This window comes from Eubalaena glacialis, chromosome 8 (assembly GCF_028564815.1).
Source record: "Eubalaena glacialis isolate mEubGla1 chromosome 8, mEubGla1.1.hap2.+ XY, whole genome shotgun sequence".
Lineage (NCBI taxonomy): Eukaryota > Metazoa > Chordata > Mammalia > Artiodactyla > Balaenidae > Eubalaena > Eubalaena glacialis.
Window position 1 is genome coordinate 51,092,688 of NC_083723.1, and position 20,720 is coordinate 51,113,407.

A 20,720-nucleotide genomic window follows, 5' to 3' on the forward strand; every position below is an offset into this window, starting at 1 on the left:
CAGTCGTCCCTAGGTATCCCAGAGTGCAGGAGGGATTGGGGGGGGGGTGTTGATTCCAAGACCTCCAGTGGATCCCAAAATCCCTGGATGTTCAGGTTCCTTGTATAAAATGGTGTAGTACAGTCAGCCCACTGTGTCTGTGGGTTTCACATCCGGAGGACCTACTGTACTGACTTCATATGTCTTCTGTATTGACCTGAATCAGTTTATGTAAAGGGGCAGTTCACTAAAGGAGCCAAATGTAAATATTTTACTTTATGATTTAGAAATAGATACATGTTTTAATTTTGATTAGTTAGGAAAGGAATCATAACAAAGCTGAATGTGAGCTCTTTTCTGCTGGATAAAAACAAAAACTTCAGTAGCTAAGTTCTTAAAACCAAGAATATTCTGAGATTGTTACCAAACGTTTCCAAATTACAGGGGAAATTCTGATTTTTAGGTCTCATTTTCTTGCAAAGTAAACAGCTTCTTACACAGTTTTTTTTTTTAAGCTGCTACTTGTATTATGAAAATAGGTTGTTTTGCTTGAAATATAGGAGGAAAGAAATCAGTCTTTTGTAAACTTGAGAAGTGAATTAAAAGTTTTTCTAGAATAAAATTCCTTCATGTCATGATGGAATTAATCGGTTATTTATTTATTTTATTTATTAAAAAAAAATAAAGAACAGGTGCAGCAGGTAGTTAAGGGTACAGAAGCTAGAGCAGACTGCCTGGGTTTGAAACCAGAGTCTGCCACTTACTAGCTGTGTGACTTTGAGCAAGTCTCTTAACCTCTTTGTGCCTCAGTTTCCCCATTTGCTGAATGAGGATGAAACAATATTTACCTTTTATGGTTGTTGTGAGGACTAGAGTTAAAACATGTAACGAATTTAGAATAGTGCCTTACAAAGACCAAGCTCCCAAAGACTGTTAGCTCTTCCTATTGCATTCGCAATAAAACCATAAGGGAAATTTTAAACACAATATTCAGAACAATGGTTATTTTTGGAAGGGAGAGAGCTTGATAGGTTCAGAGATGGGTATATGTGGGTCTCAAAGGTATTAGTTATGTTCTATTTTTTTTAAGTTGGGTAGTGGATATATTTTTGTTGTTTTATTATTATGCTTTATAACTTACATATAAATTACGTCTTTTAAAATATCTGTCAAATAGTGCATAATTTTTAAAAGTTGAAAAAATAAAATAATCTCCACCAAATATATTCAAATTTATATGTCTTTTATGATTTCAGGGTACTCTCTGCTTCAGCTAAGGCCAGTCCTCCCCCCACCAACCCCACCTTTCCCAGCATTCCCTGGAAGCACTGGCCTCTCAGGCTTTACCAGAGTGGTCCCTTTAAGGAAAGTTTGCCAGACACCTGTACCTTGCAATGCCCTGGGGCGCAGCTCACATCACATGATCCTCCTGCAGATAGCAACCTTGTACTGTTATCTTTAAACATATCTTGGTTTTAAAAATTCTTTCCTGGTACTTCCCTGGTGGCGCAGTGGTTAAGAATCTGCCCGCCAATGCAAGAGACACGGACTTGAGCCCTGGTCCAGGAAGATCCCACATGCCGCGGAGCAACTAAGCCCATGCGCCACAGCTACTGAGCCTGCGCTCTAGAGCCCGCGAGCCACAACTACTGAGCCCACGTGCCACAACTACTGAAGCCTACGTGCCTAGAGCCTGTGCTCCGCAACAAGAGAAGCCACGACAATGTGAAGCCCGCGCACCGCAACAAAGACCCAACACAGCCAAAAATTTTTAAAAATTAATTTAAAAAAAGAGAATCGACCTTCCAATGCAGGGGACACGGGTTCTATCCCTGGTCCAGGAAGATCGCACATAACACGAAGCAACTAAGCCCGTGCACCACAACTACTGTGCCTGCACTCTAGAGCCCGCGAGTCACAACTACTGAAGCCCGTGCGCCGAGAGCCCGTGCTCCATAACAAGAGAAGCCACCGCAGTGAGAAGCTCGCGCACTGCAGCAAAGAGTAACCCCTGCTCGCGCAACTAGAGAAAGCCCGCGCGCAGCAACGAAGACCCAACGCAGCCAAAAATAAATAAATAAATAAATTTATTTTTAAAAAAGGTCTAGCTGTGACCGGCTGAGGCGGCGCGGCGGCATAGGGACGGCAGCTTTGCCCGGCTACTGCAGCACTAGGGTGTCAGTTGGTCCCGCCCAGAACACTTCAGTTCTGCCCTGCAAGGATATATTTAATAACTGATTGGTGTGTCCCTTTAATACAAGAAAATGGAAACTGAACAGCCAGAGGAAACCTTCCCCAACACCAAAACCAATGGCGAATTTGGTAAACGCCCTGCTGAAGATATGGAAGAGGAACAAGCTTTGAAAAGATATAGAAACACTGATGAGATGGTTGAATTATGCATATTCTGCTTCAGAGCAAGAATGCTGGGGCAGTGATTGGAAAAGGAGGCAAGAATATTAAGGCTCTCCGTACAGACTGCAATGCTAGTGTTTCAGTCCCAGACAGCAGTGGCCCCGAGCACATACTGAGTATCAGTGCTGATATTGAAACAGTTGGAGAAATTCTGAAGAAAATCATCCCTACCTTGGAAGAGGGGCTGCAGTTGCCATCACCCACGGCAACCAGCCAGCTCCCGCTCGAATCTGAAGCTGTGGAATGCTTAAATTACCAACACTATAAAGGAAGCGACTTTGACTGCGAGTTGAGACTGTTGATTCATCAGAGTCTGGCTGGAGGAATTATTGGGGTCAAAGGTGCTAAAATCAAAGAACTTCGAGGGAACGCTCAGATAACAATCAAGCTTTTCCAGGAATGTTGTCCTCAATCCACTGACAGAGTCGTTCTTATTGGAGGAAAACCTGATAGTGTTGTAGAGTGCATAAAGATCATCCTTGATCTTATATCAGAGTCTCCCATCAAAGGACGTGCTCAGCCTTATGATCCCAATTTTTACGATGAAACCTATGAGTGTGGTGGTTTAAAATGATGTTCGATGACTGCCGTGGACGTCCTGTGGGATTTCCCATGCCGGGAAGAGGTGGTTTTGACAGAATGCCTCCTGGTCGGGGTGGGCGTCCCATGTCTCCATCCAGAAGCGATTATGATGATATGAGCCCTCATCGAGGACCTCCTCCTGGACGAGGTGGCAGGGGTGGTGGCAGAGCTCGGAATCTTCCTCTTCTTCCACCACCACCTAGAGGAGGAGAGCTAATGGCCTATGACAGAAGAGGGAGACCTGGAGACCGTTATGATGGCATGGTTGGTTTCAGTGCTGATGAAACCTGGGACCCTGCAGTAGATGCATGGAGCCCATCAGAGTGGCAGATGGCTTATCAACCACAGGGTGGCTCTAGATATCATTATTCCTATGCTGGGGGTCATGGCTCATATGGTGATCTTGGTGGACCTATTATTACTACACAAGTAACTATTCCCAAAGATCTGGCTCGATCTATTATTGGCAAAGGTGGTCAGCGGATTAAACAAATCCGTCGTGAGTCAGGAGCTTCGATCAAAACTGATAAGCCTTTAGAAGGGTCCAAAGATCGGATCATTACCATTACAGGAACACAGGCCCAGATACAGAATGCATAGTATTTGCTGCAGAACAGTGTGAAGCAGTATTCTGGAAAGTTTTTCTAAGACTAGTGAAGAACTGAAGGAGTCCTGCATCATTTTTTTTTATCTGCTTCTGTTTAAAAAGGCAACATTCCTCTGCTTCATACGTGTTCTGCATTTGAGGTGTAGTGAAATCTTTGCAGTTCACCACATGTAATCTTTTAGTTCCTTACTAACAGGGTTGGGGGGTGAGGGGGAGTGTGCAAAAACTAACTTTGAAATTTTGAAACAGTGGCAGAGTGAGTGACTTTTCATTTTTGTTCACTGTTGGTGGTTTAAAAAAAATCCCCCCATGTAATTATTGTGAACTCTTTGCTTTGTGGTCACTGTAACATTTGGGGGGGGGGGACAGGGAGGAAAAGTAACAATAGTCCATATGTCCCTGGCATCTATTCAGAGCAGTGTGCACAATGTAATGCTCTTTTGTAAGAAGTGTTTTATGATTTTTAAAATAAATTTAGTGAACCTATTTTTGGTGGTCATTTTTTTTTTAAGACGGTCATTTTTCAAACGACTGAATTCCCCACAACCTGCCCCCAAACTAAACACTAAGTTCAATTTTCAGTCCTCTGTTGGATATAAATAAATGCATCTCTTCTTGGACTTAGGCAAAATATCTTGACACATTCAGTTCCGGTGATTTCTTAAGTGATTTCAAAGTCCATTGCTTGGGAGGAAATTCCACCACACATTCATGCTTATAATAAGCTGGGGATTTTTGTTTGTTTTTGCAAATGCTTGCCCCTACTTTGCGATGATTTTCTGTTTGTAATTGTGAAGAACCAAGGTGGGGAGCAATACAATAGATGGAGTAGTTGGTATAAGTATATACCAGAAGCCTAATTAATGGCGGCAAGTTTTATTAATCAGAATAATACTTGGTTATGGAAGTGACTGATGCTAAATAAATTCTGATTATTTTTTATTAGATAATTTTTCTCCTATAGACTTAAACCATCAGCTTGGTAGTGTCTATTAGTTAAACTTTGTTAAAAAATATATATATATATTCTTGTTTTTCCATTGTATGCAAATTGAAAGAAAAAGATGTACCATTTCCCTGTTGTATGTTGGATCATGTAGGAAATGTTTGTGAACAATTCAAAAAAAGATGAAAAAGGTTCCTGTGGATGTTTTGTATAGTATCTTGGCATTTGTATTGATAGTTAAAAGTTCACTTCCAAATAAAACTCCCATAATGCTAGATTTGAGGTGGGTTTGAACAAGGGTTGATTGACACCTGTAAAATTTGTTAAAACATTCCCCTTGTAAGGAAATACAATAATCTTAAATTATAAAAAAAAAAAATTATTTCCTTTTGAATGAGCATTGCACTTAAAACATTTAACAATTAGTATATGCTTATTTTAGAAAAAGAGCTTGTGCAATAAAAAAGAAAAAAGTATGCTCACTATATCATCTATATTCATCTATAACCACTGTTAATATCTTGATGTCTATCCTTCTGGACTTTATATTCTATTATAGATTTTAAAACAAAATTACATTATAAAGAAGTGCTACTAAATGATATCCTTTTAAAACTTAATATACTGGGAACATCTTTCTTTTTTGTTTTTTTTTTTTAATTAGATTCCTTTGCAGGAATAAACAGAAGAGATTCAACAGCTGCTAGATCAGCAAAAGGAAGAAGAGTTTACTGTAAGTATGCCTGGCACTAAGGGATACAGGATCCATGAGACCCTAGAAGGGACACTGGCAGCTGGAGCTTGCGAAGCTCCCTCTAGGGTTCCACCGCTAAAGTGACTACACATCAATGTGTATTGGGGCGGCGCTCTCTTCTTTATATCGACAGGCTTCCCTGCCATACGTGTCTTTTTCAGGTCCATATTATAGCTTCTGCTTTTTCAGTTTCTTCTTTCCCATGACTTCAACCTATCAAAACCTTTGGCTTTTTCGTGACCCACTATTACCCTTCTAGCCTCTCCTTATCTGGTGGAGTTTCACCTTTAGCCTCACTCTGTCAACCACTTAAATCTCTCTGCAGTTTCCATTTCAGGTTCACAAGACTGAGATTCTGATAGATCCTGATAGTCTCCTTAAGGGTGGGACTCTTGTGTCAGGACTTCAGATACGTTAATGGTCAAGAGACTGGCAGTCCTCGGGCCAGATGCCTGCCCACTCCTGGTGTGGTTGGTTGTGTCCTGCCCCTGCCCCACGGCCCGCGCTTTATCCTTTCCTATAAAATGTCTCTGGTTAGAGCTGTGGTGCCCTGTTGTGGAAACTTTAGGTATTACAGTCACCATAATTTTCTTCTAGAATTGTTTTCAAATTATGGGTGCATTAATTTAGGATGATAAAATCAACTAGAGGCTGACAACCAGAATTTTAAGAATGGAATAGAGTGGAATGGAATGGAACAGAACAGAATGGAACTGAACAGAAAGGAACAAAACAGAATAGTATAGCATAGAATAGAACAGAATATATGAGTGCATCGCACTTCCTATGATTGAGTATTGTTTCATGAAACTTATTTCAGATGTGTGTGTGTATAAAACAATGTATATGATATTCAAAAAAATCTACAAACTGGTATGACACAGGAATAGACACCCACCGTAAATAACTAGTACAATTGAACTGGTGGGAGACAGCTGACCCTCAACCTGTTATGGATGGGCATGGTTGTGATAAACGTGTTTATTTCTTAATATCAGTCATGTCAAAAGAATTTGAAAGACACTGTTCTAGAGCTCAATAAATTTATACATCAAAATTTTAATGAGTGCGTCCTATTTGTACAAATGTGCTATAATTCATGCAACCTAGTGGTCCTGTCTCTTTTTTATTTTTCCCTCCTCTTTACTCCCAAGGAATACGAAACAGTCCCGCCACTACAAGAGGCCCTAAGTGATTTGGATACACTCTTAGGACACAACTCTCCTGCATGTGACACACACATTCATTCTCTCCAACCCTGCTTCCTTCCATTCTTCTCCTCCTCCTCCTTCTTCCCCCCGCCCCCCCCCCCCCCACACACACACATTGAGCATTACTGTTTTTAACCATTTTCCTATTACTGTCTGTTTAGATTGGCGCAGTGGTGGAGTGGGCTGGTTAAGAGCATGAGCTCTAGAGATAAACTGCTGGAGCTCAATCCTGGCTCTTCCATTTACTGGGTGTGTGACCAGGTGATTTAACCTCTCTGTATCTCAGTCCTTCATCTGTAAAATGGGCATGATAATAATAATAGTACCTTCCCCTCAGAGTTGTCTGGGAGGGCTGAATGAATCAACGTAAAGTGCTCAGACAAGTGTCTATGACATAGTAAATACTCAGTTCAATGTTAGCGCTTAACATTATTTAAATTGTGTCCAGTTTTTCACAATTACAAGTAATTGTGATTCATTGATTCAATGAATACTTCTGTAGCGAAATCTTTGGAAACAGACTTTATTAAGTCTACTTAGGGAAATAAAATTGCTAGGTGAAATATGTACATTTTTCAGGTTTATTAAGAATTTTGCTATATTATCTACCTGACAGGATCTTCTACCACCAATGTTTGAGAGCCCATTTCCCAGAAACTCTAGTCAACACTAGGTGTTATGATTTAAAACAAAAAGCCCTGGCAATTTGATTGGGAAATAATGATATCCATTATTGTATAAATTTGCTTCTCTTTGATCCTTAGTGACGTAGAATAATTTTTCAAGTGCTTATTCGTCATTTATATTGACTCTCCAGCAGAGCACGTTGAGAGTGTGTCTTGATGTTGAGTTACTTTTACATGTGACTATGTCCCCATTAATCTGTGAAAGTCTCACTTTTGAATCTTCCACTCTAGCTGAGCACAAGTCCTGCACACAACTGGTCCCAATACATCTTAGTTGAATTAAGTATCACAGTCACCACATCTGATTTCTGCAATGGATTTTTGAGCAGAATTCTCTAGCAGTCAGAAAAGGGAAAACATCAGATTGATCTACTCTGAACTATCTTAACATGGCCTTGGGCAAAGGGAGGTGGTGTCCTTCCTTTGTGTGTCTGAGAATTGGATGACTACATAAGAGCATTTAAATACATTTCTTTTGTATTACTGCTTCTCTCTGGGGGTTATTTGTCCAAATGTTCCCCTTCTCAAAGAAAAGAGAATTGTTTTCATCTGTGAGACTATGAAAAGACTATAGTTCCAAATGGGATGGCCTTTTCATCATCAAAAAATGTGTATAAAGCAACTACTGTGTGCTAGGCATGGAAAAGGTGTGTGTGAGTGTGAGTGTGTGTGTGTGTGCGCGTGAGCGAAGGCAGGAATGGGTATGTGTACAACGTACAAAAAACATGCTCTTCCTGCAGGAAATTAGCCTTTAGTTGGTGAAGGAAGTAACATAGTGTAGAGAGAATGATGCTAAAGGGCATCCAGAAATTGACATGCAATACCCAGGCAGCTCCAACTTACTTTGTCAACTTGGGCAAGTCCCTTAACCTCTCTGCACTTATTTTCTTTACCTGGGAAATTAAGAACAATGCAATTGTGTTTCTAACAACCTCCTGCGAGCGATAGGGTATAAGAGGTACAGGGATGGGATGAGAGAGACACAGTAAGACTCCTAAGTGGTCATTGTCAGGCAGTGAGAGAAGGGCCAGGCAAGGGAGAAAGGCTTAAAGGGGGGAAAGGGCATGTCCAGGTGAGGCGATCGAGGGGGATTTGTGTTGAAGTTAGAATCTGAGCTGACCTGGCCAGTAGAGAAGAGGGTGTGGGAAGCAAAATTGGGGAAGCAGCATGAGCAAAGAGCAAAAGCCAAGGTGAAAAAGCGCCAGACGTATCCACAGAAGGAGAATGAGCAGTTTGGCTGGAACAGAGGGTTCGTGCAAGTATTCACTGAGATTTCACTGGAAGAATGAAAGTGTTATGGGGGAGGGCCGTGACCATGCGCAGGAGTTCACCCTCGGGGCTGCGGGCCACTTGCAGGAAGAGTGTCTCAGGATTTCCAGGAGCACCGGGTTGAGAAAGGAGCATGCGTGGGTCTGTTCGTGCATGTGGTCGGGTGAGAGTGAGAGGGGGCAGCAGGGCATGGAAGGGCTCTTCTGTGACACGGGTTTGTCATTTCAGCTATGAGTCCTGGGATGACTTGAAGGTTTTTGAACAGAGTCAACAGAGAGCAGTGTTTTAGGGCAACTAACCTGGGGGAAATACAGAGTAGGCTGGAGAAATAAGAGATCGGAGGAGGGAAGTCAGTTAGGAGGCTATTATAGTATTCAAGGCCTCATGCCTAACTTTGGGTCCTGGTAGTGAACATGAAGAAGTTATGGGGCTTCCCTGGTGGCGCAGTGGTTAAGAATCCGCCTGCCAATGCAGGGGACATGGGTTCGAGCCCTGGTCCGGGAAGATCCCACATGCCACAGAGCAACTAAGCCTGTGCGCCACAACTACTGAGCCTGCGCTCTAGAGCCCGTGAGCCACAACTACTGAGCCCTGTGCTACAACTATTGAAGCCCACATGCCTAGAGCCCACGCTCTGCAACAAGAGAAACCACTGCAATGAGAAGCCCACGCACCGCAACGAAGAGTAGCCCCCACTTGCCGCAACTAGACGAAGCCTGCGCGCAGCAACGAAGACCCAATGCAGCCAAAAATAAATAAAAAAAATAACAAATTAGAAAAAAGAAATAGAAGTTATGGCTACCAGAGCTGGTTGTGAGGAATGGCTGATAGAAAATTCCCCACAGGAAGCTGGTGACACAGACCCTGAAGGTGGAGGAGGTGAGGAAAGGGTCCAGTGAAGGGCAGACAGTGGAATCACAAAACAGGGGAGGGGAAAGGAGGAGAAACACTTTTTCCTCTGAGCTGAGGAAGATTTTCAAAAGGAGGAGAAGGAGGTCACGCCTTTGTCTTTTTCTTTCTTTTCAGTAAAGTCTGGTGCAGTGGGAGGTGATCTCTGACAGTGGTTCGGGCAGGAGTTTTGCAGTCAGACAGACATAGAATGCTTTTTAGTCATAGATTTTTAGTTAGTGGCTCCACCACTGATGGAAGGGATGATGATCAGGAAGTTACTTTTAATCTAGTTACGCTTCTGTTTCCTCATCTGTAAATGGAGATGTTAATGAAACCTTCTGACTAGGGCCCTTGTGAGAATATTCACCCAGAGCAAAGATAATAAATAATAGCTATTGGTAAAACTATGATTATTATTTTCATGTATTTCTATTTTTATATGTACTGAGAGTGTAACCACAGAACTAGCCCTATTCTGAGTTGTTCTTTAGAGACAACAGAACAAAACTGTAAGTCATGCAACCAAAGTATGCACAGAGGTGACAATTTTGACCTCAAACAAGACCTGGAACCAAAGTTTCTCCCCTCACGGAACCAAAGGACCAGACATGACCTGAACCTGAGCACTGGAACCCTTTCAAAAACGAACGGTCCGCTGTCCAGGAAGATCCGGTGCTGAAGCCCCGTTCCCGCACCTGACCATAAATGGCCTGCCATTCCAAAGCCTGCCAATCAAAACCTGCCCGCCAGCACTTCCTCATACCAACCCCCTCGCCTAACTCTGTAACGGGTGAGGGGTTCCCAGATGGGGAGAGGGATCTGAGGTTTGCCTCCTGACTCCTGACTCGGCCGCCCTGCAATAAAGCCTCTTCTCCCTGCAAAGACCATTCCCTCGGCATTGGTATCTGGGCATGAAGCCCACTCGCTCCCATACAAGGATTGAAGGGGTTCAACATTGTGGCTGGAGGTTAAAAAGTGGTGAGGGTTAGACAACCGTGAGGGAAAAGGAAAAGGGAGGGAGACATTTTGTGATCAAACATCTGATTTCTCCTTTTTTCTCTATGTCTCATTAAAAAATTTTTATTAAAGAAATTTTCAAATACAAATGAATATGTATACAAAATGGAAACAGACTCACAGACATAGAAAACAAACTTGTAGTTACCAAAGGGGAGAGGGAGGAGGAGAGGGATAATTTTAGGAGTATGGGATTAACAGATACAAACTGCTATACATAAAACGGAGAAGCAACAAGGATCTACTGTATAGCACAGAGAACTGTACCCAATATCTTGTAATGACCTATAATGGAATATAATCTGCAACAAACAAACAAACCACAAATCACTATGCTCTATACCTGAAACTTAACACAATGTTTTAAGTCAACTATACTTCAAAAAAAACTAAGAAAAAAAGGTAAAGAAAATTTCAAACACAAAAGTAGAAAGAGTAGTATAATGAACCCCTTTGTACTTAACACCCAGCTTCAACATTTTGCCAACCTTGTATTATTATTTTTTGGATGGAATTATTTTAAAGCAAATCTCAGATATGATTTCTTGTAATCTTTTTAAAAGAACATGAAAATCAATTCCCAGCAGTATTATGGATGAGCTATCTTTTATATTTCTTATTTTTCAAAAAATTTATTTATTTATTTATTTTATTTTTGGCTGCGTTGTGTCTTTGTTGCTGCGCACGGGCTTTCTCTAGTTTCAGCGAGCGGGGGCTACTCTTTGTTGCGGTGCGTGGGCTTCTCATTGCGGTGGCTTCTCTTGTTGTGCAGCACAGGCTCTAGGTGTGTGGGCTTCGGTAGTTGTGGCACTTGGGCTCAGCAGTTGTGGCTCGCGGGCTCCAGAGCACAGGCTCAGTAGTTGTGGCGCATGGGGCTTAGCTGCTCTGTGGCATGTGAGATCTTCCTGGACCAGGGCTCAAACCCGTGTCCCCTGCATTGGCAGGCGGATTCTTAACCACTGCACCACCAGGGAAGTCCCAAGCTATCTTTAAGAAACACTCCACTAGTTTTTTTTTTATGCTGAATTAAATAAGGGAAAAAAGTTAAAATGCATTGAAGGGTTAGCAAGCAAGAAAGGACTTCTCAGAGTCAAAAAGCTAAGTAAAACTAAAAGTAAGAGAAGTATGCAAAGAACTAAAACTGGTTTTCACCTTGAGGATTTTAACTTAACCCAGCTGAGCATGAGTTTCCATTCTTAGTGGTTTCTAAGGATGCAGGGGACAGTGCCCCAAGCCCAGGATCCACACAAGGCAGGGAGCATAATAAGAGATTTCTATTTTTCCACATTTATGCTGGGTTTGTTTTTGTAGGTCTTTTTCTTCTCTTGTGTTTCCTACTTAGAGAAGTTCCTTTAGCATTTGTTGTAGAGCTAGTTTGGTGGTGCTGAATTCTCTTAGCTTTTGCTTGTCTGTACACCTTTTGATTTCTGTGTCAAATCTGAATGAGATCCTTGCTGGATAGAGTAATCTTGGTTGTAGGTTCTTCCCTTTCATCACTTTAAATATGTCATGCCACTCCCTTCTGGCTTGTAGAGTTTCTGCTGAGAAATCAACTGTTAACCTTATGGGAGTTCCCTTGTATGTTATTTGTCATTTTTCCCTTGTTGCTTTTAATAATTTTGCTTTGTCTTTAATTTTTGTCAGTTTGATTGCTATGTGTCTTGGCGTGTTTCTCCTTAGATTTATCGTGCCTGGGACTCTCTGTGCTTCCTGGACTTGGGTGGCTATTTCCCTTCCCATGTTGGGGAAGTTTTCAATTATAATCTCTTCAGATATTTTCTTGGCTCCTTTCTCTCTCTCTTCTCCTTCTGGGACCCCCATAATGCAAATGTTGGTGCATTTAATGTTGTTCCAGAGGTCTCTTAAGCTGTCTTCATTTCTTCTCATTCTTTTTTTTAAATTCTGTTCCAAGGTAGTGAATTCTACCTTTCTGTCTTCCAGGTCACTTATCCGTTCTTCTGCCTCAATTATTCTGCTATTGATTCCTTCTAGTGTATTTTTCATTTCAGTCATTGTATTGTTCATCTCTGTTTGTTCTTTAATTCTTCTATGTTTTTGTTCTTTAATTCTTCTAGGTCTTTGTTAAACATTTGTTGCATCTTCTCGATCTTTGCCTCCATTCTTTTTCCGAGGTCCTGGATCATCTTCACTATTATTTTTCTGAATTCTTTTTCTGGAAGGTTGCCTATCTCCCATCTTCATTTAGTTGCTTTTCTGGAGTTTTATCTTGTTCCTTCATCTGGTATATGGTCCCCTGCCTTTTCATTTTATCTATCTTTTGGTGAATGTGGTTTTCATCCCACAGGCTGCGGGATTGTAGTTCTTGCTTCTGTTGTCTGCCCTCTGGCAGGTGAAGCTATCTAAGAGGCTTGTGCAAGCTTCCTGATGGGAGGGACTGGTGGTGGGTAGCGGTGGGTGTTGCTCTGGTGGGCAGAGCTCGGTAAAACTTTGATCCACTTGTCTGCTGATGGTTGGGGCTGAGTTCCCTCCCTGTTGGTTGTTTGCCCTGAGGCAACCCAACACTGGAGCCTACCCAGCTCTTTGGTGGGGCTAATGGTGGACTCCAGAAGGGCTCACGCCAAGGAATACTTCCCAGAACTTCTGCTGCCAGTGTCCTTGTCCTCACGGTGAGACACAGCCACCCCCCCACCTCTGCAGGAGACCCTCCAACACTAGCAGGTAGGTCTGGTTCAGTCTCCCATGGGGTCACTGCTACTTCCCCCTGGGTCCCGATGCACACACTACTTTGTGTGTGCCCTTCAAGAGTGGATTCTCTGTTTCCCACAGTCCTAAGTCCTGCAATCAAATCCTCCTAGCCTTCAAAGTCTGATTCTCTGGGAATTCCTCCTCCCATTGCCAGACCCCCAGGTTGGGAAGCCTGATGTGGGGCTCAGAACCTTCACTCCAGTGGGTGGACTTCTGTGGTATAATTGCTCTCCAGTTTGTGAGTCACCCATCCAGCGCTTATGGGATTTGATTTTATTGTGACTGGCCCCTCCTACCGTCTCACTGCAGCTTCTCCTTTGCCTTTGGATGTTTTCTGGTGAATTCCAGTGTCTTCCTGTTGATCATTGTGCAGCAGTTTGTTGTGATTCTGGTGCTCTCACCAGAGGGAGTGAGCGCACGTCCTTCTACTTCGCCATCTTCTGTTTAGGCTTAATTCTCTGTTTCCATGGAAACAGGATTTCTTTATTCTTTCAGAAGCACCTTTAGAAAAATGACCTGACTGCCTTGATTTTTAAGCTCCTCTCAAAATGAAAATTTGTTCCAACATGGATCCTGAAGGTTCAGCAAAACTGTTCATGAATGACTGGTTTTATTTCATTTCTTTCCAGCTTTATGGAGATATAATTGACCAATAAAAAGTGTATATATTTCGGGCTTCCCTGGTGGCGCAGTGGTTGAGAATCTGCCTGCTAATGCAGGGGACACGGGTTCGAGCCCTGGTCTGGGAAGATCCCACATGCCGCGGAGCAACTAGGCCCGTGAGCCACAATTACTGAGCCTGCGCGTCTGGAGCCTGTGCTCCGCAACGAGAGGCCACAATAGAGAGAGGCCCGCGCACCGCGATGAAGAGTGGTCCCCGCTTGCCGCAACTAGAGAAAGCCCTCGCACAGAAACGAAGACCCAACACAGCCAAAATAAATTAATTAATTAATTAATTTTAAAAAAAAGTGTATATATTTAGAGTATACAACTTGATGATTTAGTATATGTATACATTGTGAATGATTACCACAATCAAGTTAATTAATACATCCATCACCTCACATAGTTACTTTCTTTTCTCTTTGTTTCTTTTTTTTTTTTGGCAGTGAGAACACTTAAGATCTGCTTTCTTAGCAAATTTCAAGTATACGATACAATATTATTAACTATAGTCACCATGTTGTGAGATCCCTAGAATGAGTTCGTCTTGTAACTGAAAGCTTGACTAGCTTTGGAAACATCCCTTGAAGTTTTAGAAATTCCTATTAATTAAATAGCTATCTCTGGTCCCAAGTGTTCCTTTCATATTCAAACTCTGTACAGTTACCTTATTTTTTTTCTTTAAGAGATGTAGGCTGCTTCTCTCCTTTTTTTTGAACCTCCTTTTATTATCCTAAAAATGTTCTCTTCCCTGCAGAAGAGGAATTGCTATCTAAATTATATTCTCCTATGAATCAGATTGTTTATAAATGTGTCTGATAATTAATCAGTTTAAAATTTCATTCTTTTTATCCTGTATTTCTAACACTCAAAAATAAGAATTTGTGAGAAGAAACAAATTGTGCATGTGATTATATTTAATAATCCATTTTTTAAATTTCAAAATTTGAGCTATAATTCACATATCATAAAACTTACCCTCTTAATTATACAATCCAGTGTTTAAAAATATATATTCACAAGGTTATGCAACCATCATCACTATCTAATTCCAGAACATTTTTATCACTCCAAAAGGACACCCCATACCCACTAGCAGTCTTTCACCTTTCCACTCACCCCCCCATCCCCTGGTAACTACAAATTTACTTTCTGTTCCTATGGATTTGCTTATTCTACGAATGGAATATTTATGGAATCATATAAATGGAATCTCATGTATGTGACTTTTTTGTTTGCCCTCTTTCACTTAATGTAATGTTTTCAAGGTTAATCCATGTTTTATCAGTACTTTGTTCCTTTCTATTCCAGTCTCTTTATCCATTTGTCTGTTGACAGACTTTTTGACTTGATTCCACCTTTTGGCTACTGTGAATAGTGCTGCAATGAACATTTGTATGTAAGTGTTGTTGGAGTACCTATTTTCAATTCTTTGGGGTATATATTTGGAAGTGAAATTGCTGGGTCATATAGTAACTCGATGTTTAACATTTTGAGGAATTGCCAAACTGCTTTCCAAAGTAGTTGCACTATACTACTCGGCCATAAAAAAGAAAGAAATAATGCCAGTTGCAGCAACATGGATGCAACTAGAGATTATCATACTAAGTGAAGTAAGTCAGAAAGAGGAAGACAAATATCATATCACTTATATGTGGAATCTAAAATATGACACGATTGAACCTATCTACTAAACAGAAGCAGACTCAAGGACATAGAGAACAGACTTGTGGTTGCCACAGGGGAGGGGATTGGGGGAGGGATGGAGTGGGAGATTGAGGTTAGCAGATGTAAGCTATTATATATGAAATGGATAAACAACAAGGTTCTACTGTATAGCACAGAGAACCATATTCAGTATCCTATGATAAACCATAATGGAAAAGAATATATATAAAAAAGAATGTATATATGGGTATAACCGAATCACTTTGCTGTACAGCAGAAATTAACACAACATTGTAAATCAATTATAGCTGCACTATTCTATTCCATCAGCAATAGGCAAGGATTCTAATTTCTCCACATTTTCCCCAACACTTGTTATTTTGCTTTTTTTTTTTTTTTAAATAGTCATCCTAGTGGGTATAAAGTGGTTTCTCACTGTGGTTTTGGTATGCATTTCCCAAATGATTAATGAGTTGAGTATCCTTTCATGCTCTTTTTGGCCATTTGTATATCTTCTTTGAACAAATGTCTTTGTAAGTCCTCTGCCCATTTAAAAAAAATATATTTATTTATTTATTTGGTTGCACCAGGTCTTAGTTGCAGCAGGCAGCCTCCTTCATTGTGGCAAGTGGGCTCCTTAGTTGCAGCTCTAGGGCTCCTTAGTTGTGGCATGAGAACTCTTAGTTGCGGCATGCATGCGGCATCTAGTTCCCTGACCAGGGATCGAATCCAAGCCCCCTGAATTGGGAGCATGAAGTCTTATCCACTGTGCCACTAGGGAAGTCCCCCTCTGCCCATTTTTTTAATCAGACAGATTTTTTAAAAATTTTGTCTCACTGTTTTAAGAGTTCTTTATATATTCTGGATGCTAGACCCTTACCAGATATACAATTTGCAAATATTTTCTAACATTCTGTAAATTATATTTTCACCCTCTTGATAGTGTCTTTTGATGCAAAAATGTTTTTAATTCTGATGAAATCCAATTTATCTGGTTTTTTCTTTCCTTTGTTGCTTGTGCTTTTGGTGTCATTTCAAAGAATCCTTTGCCAAACTTAAGGTCTTTTAAAAAGAAACCTTAATAGAATCCTTTCTTCTTCCTCACTAATACAAGCAGTACTCATGTACTAGTCAAGTACTAGCAGTACTTTAGTGGACCTATGGATCTTTTATTTATATGTTGTTATGAACCGATTCTATCCCTTAAAATTCATATGTTGAAGCCCTAATCCCCATTACCTCAGAATGTGACTGTATTTAGGGACAGAACTTTTAAAGAGACAATTAAGTTAATATAAGGCTGTTAGGGTGGGCCCTAATTCAATATGACTAGTGTCCTGGTAAGAAGAGATTAGGGGGCTTCCCTGGTGGTGCAGTGGTTAAGAATCCACCTGACACGGGTTCGAGCCCTGGTCCAGGAAGATCCCACGTGCCGTGGAGCAACTAAGCCCATGCACCACAATTACTGAGCCTGCACTCTAGAGGCCGGGAGCCACAACTACTGAGCCTGTGTGCCGCAGCTACTGAAGCCCGTGCACCTAGAGCTCCTCAACAAGAGAAGCCACCGCAACGAGAAGCCCGTGCACCACAACAAAGACTAGCCCCTGCTCGTCACAACTAGAGAAAGCCTGCGAGCAGCAACGAAGACCCAACATAGCCAAAATAAATAAATAAAATAAATAAATTCATTAAAAAAAATAATTCTAAAATAAAAAAAGTTCTAAAATTAGCTTATGGTGATTGCATAACCACGTGAATATAGTAAAAGCCAGTGATTTATACACTTTAAATGGGGGAACTTTATGGTATATAAATTATATCTTGACAAAGCTGTTAATTCATGTTCTGTTTAGTAATACAGAATTTTTCTGAGATATAAAGACATAATAGTTATCTTAACTCTTCCCTAAGATTTCGGTGGTAAATTTTTATATACAGTAAATATCACTAAAGGCAAGTCCAAACCACTGACTAGTACTAAGAAGAGGCCCTTTGTATGCTCATCTGCTGTTGGTGGTGGAGTTCTTGGCATCCAGTATATTTTAATTTGCTGTTAGCTGCTTTGCGAAGTGACTATCTGTCTACTGCCCCCATCCCCTCATTAAAAATAAGAAAATATCACAGAATTATTTCTTCAATATGTTCATTTTATACATTGGGATGAAAGTAGATTAAAGATCTGTCTCATAGATTAGAGCTATTTATACTACAACTCATTACTTCTTAGGGCCACAAGTCTTAGCAGTAAACTAGCTATGCAGATCAAAATGTAAATTCCTGGTTTTTTTATACTTATTATAGTGGAACTTATCCAGACTTGTCTATAAGATTTTGTCTATAGACTTGTCTACAAAGAGCTTTTTCTATTTGTGGTATACTGAGAAAGAGCTACATAGGAATAAAAATGAAAGATCTCATGGGAGTAAAAATGAAAGATCTTTTATGGCAACTTAAAAACCTTATTATCACCACTTGTAATACAAGTTTTTCTCTAGAAAAATATTTTGACTCAACAATCAATTTTTAATCTTGGGACAACTTCTTGTTATCAATATATGTCATGTGCCTCCTCACTAGCCACTATCACCCACTCCACTCTAAGAGGTGAAAACTAGTTCAAATTTAACCTGAACAGAACATAATTTGGAATCTGCCAATAAAACACATATTATGTATTTTGAAGAAAAATCATTTTAAAATATATGCTTCGGGGGATTATTAGTACATCTGCTTATCAGTATATTTTCTGTTTTATAATTTTTCAATTTTCTTAATTCTTGTACTTTTTAAAAAAAATTAATTTATTTATTTTTGGCTGAGTTGGGTCTTCGTTGCAGTGTGCGGGCTTCTCATCTTGGTGGCGTCTCTTGCTGTGGAGCACGGGCTCTAGGCGTGCGGGCTTCAGTAGCTGTGGCTCACGGGCTCTAGAGCGCAGGTTCAGTAGTTGTGGCGCACGGGCTTAGTTGCTCCGCGGCATGTGGGATCTTCCCGGACCGGGGCACGAACCCGTGTCTCCTGCATTGGCAGGCGGATTCTTAACCACCGAGCCACCAGGGAAGCCCTTATCAGTATATTTTTAAACATCACCTTTTCTCCCCCTGCATACCCAAGTCTCTGTTCCACTCCTTTTCACTCAGTACCACAGGTTTTTCTCTTTCTAAGAATCCAGGAATCTTTACAGAAATATCTTGTTTCCCTTTAAATAAACATTAAGACTAGGAGAGAGGCAGTGAAGCTAAGTGACCCTAAAGCACCCACAGTCATTAAACATGCATAAACTTTGAGATGCCAAAATTCACTAGGAAGGAAAAAAAAATACAGTGAAGGTTTTTTGACTATTTTTAAAATTCTGTTTAAGAATAATATCTTGTAAGCCAATTTGAACATTATCCAGAACACAGAACTTAAATACTATGAGAGAAAAGTTCTTTACTGCACCTTCAGAAATTACTACTACAACTTTACAATCCCTTATCTGAAAACATTTTTGGCCTGATGTTTCAGAATTCAGAACTTTTATCAGAGAAGTGTGTCTGCCACATATTAAGTAACATCTCCAGCAAGTGCGGAAGTTGCACTGTAACTAAACTCATTAATATTTCTGTAGAGAACTTATGAATATTCACACCAAATGAATATTCAGTTATACATAGCCTCAGTTCCCTTCTGGTCAGATTTTACTATTAAGGGACTTAGGAAAGACAGATAAAGGACCTGTAATGACACCTTAATTTGGAATCGAGTTATTTATATTTGATATCCAGTTCAGAACCACTGTAAACTATTTGTCTTTTATTCCACAAAAATGAAAGTGTATTTAAAATGAAAAATGAAACAGTATATTTCAGGAGGTAAATGTAAAAAGGATTTGCCTGTGAAACTAAGTTAACTATATTATGATCTTCCTCTAAAACTTGCCTAGTTCCCTCTGGTTAAAAACTTCATTTCTTGGTGCGATAGTAAAAGACATCAGGTCAACCTCAAGCTTGCAGTGTTGAGTCCTGGGGGCTTCGAGGACCTTGGGCAGCATGAAGACCTGTGGAAAGGTACGGAAGCCCCGACAGAGCAGAGCGCTGCAGCCTCTCTACGCTGGGCAAATTTCAGCCTCGGTGGATGAAGGAAAAGAGAGGTCAAGTAGGGATTTATGTGGTTACTGTTCCCTTCCTAGGACACGGAGTGAAAAATAGGATTCCTTTTTAAGGCGCTGGTATATATTTTTACTTGGGGGTTACAAAAAACGTCACACTGGGAACGGGGTAAGAGCGGCTGGTAAGCCATAGGTGGGGCTAGAAGAGGAACAGGGCAGTTGGGTGAAAATGGGCCATCTGTTCCTACATCCGTTCCAGAGGGTTAGGTAACTGCGTGAGCGGAGCACGGCCCTTAGCGCCCTCCGTGTCCCTGGCAATGCGCTGAGCTCCACCGGCAGCAAGCAGTTGACTGCTGCCGGGCTGGGTTTGGACCGTTTCTCTCGTCCGCCCCGCCGAGCCTCTCCGAGGCCCGCAGCCTAGACCCCTGCCCCCGACGGACGACGGGAGGCGGAGCTAGGTCGCACCAGAGCGCAGGCCCGGCCCGCCCCCCCGCCTTCAAGCACGCGGGGGGTGGGGGGAGGAACCGTCGCGGCTTCCCAGCCAATCCCCGTTCCTCGGTGCCCGGGGGGCGGGACCCTCGCGGGTCTCCGTCCAATTGCCGCTCCGGGGCGGCCTCAGGGAAGCGGGCCTGCGCAGCTGTGCGCTGCGGCGGCGTTTATCAACCGCTGTGGGTTGGGAGTGGTCGGCCCGCGGAGTAGCGTTCCCTCCTTCCCTCCCTTCTTCTTGCCTCCCTTCCCAGCTAACCCTCGAGGGGTGGGAAAAAGTTAAGGCGTTAGAACAGCGTTAAATAGTGGAGAGCGTCAGAGGTGTCAGGACTGGCGAGGGTGGCATCAGGCATCTCGCTTGCCGGGGTCTGAGAGGTATCCTTGAGGCTGGGCCGCTAGGCTGGTCCGTCGTGGTGCTTGGTTGAATTTCTCTCACCTGGTGGCTTCTGGAGTATGCGGAGCTGCCTTTGCGTTGGTGGGAGGAGTCTCCGACCTCTCGTCGCCCTCTACCCCTCCTGTCTCTAGAGCCAAGCTTTGAACTTGCTGCCCTGCGACAAAGCGCCGGCACCAGATACCCGGGCACCGGGAGGTACATCGTTTCTGGGGACTGTCTCATGGAAGGGAGTGTAGTTGTCCTAGTAGTTAACCTAGTTAATAGTGTAGTAATTTTTATCCAGCTTTCTGGCAGCTGGACTGTTTGCGTGTGTTTGCTGTGATTGCCAAAAGTTTGAGGCTTGGGGCCTCTAACCCCTA

The 20,720-nt window shown here is 41.8% G+C and overlaps 1 protein-coding gene and 1 pseudogene across 6 annotated transcripts in view; both read left to right on the plus strand.

Moving 5' to 3' along the window:
- Positions 1 to 2,087: 2,087 nt before the first annotated feature.
- Positions 2,088 to 3,721, plus strand: LOC133096181 (heterogeneous nuclear ribonucleoprotein K-like; annotated as a pseudogene).
- Positions 3,722 to 20,125: 16,404 nt separating this feature from the next.
- The window catches only part of CROT (carnitine O-octanoyltransferase), a 99,624-nt gene continuing 99,029 nt past the window's right edge, over positions 20,126 to 20,720 (plus strand). For 5 of the 6 annotated variants that reach the window (XM_061198494.1, XM_061198495.1, XM_061198493.1 and 2 more), the window contains exon 1: positions 20,132 to 20,556. The gene's annotated coding sequence lies outside the window, so the exon portion shown is untranslated. Of the gene's footprint in view, positions 20,557 to 20,720 lie in introns of all 6 variants that reach the window. The other variant, XM_061198498.1, reaches the window with a different exon arrangement.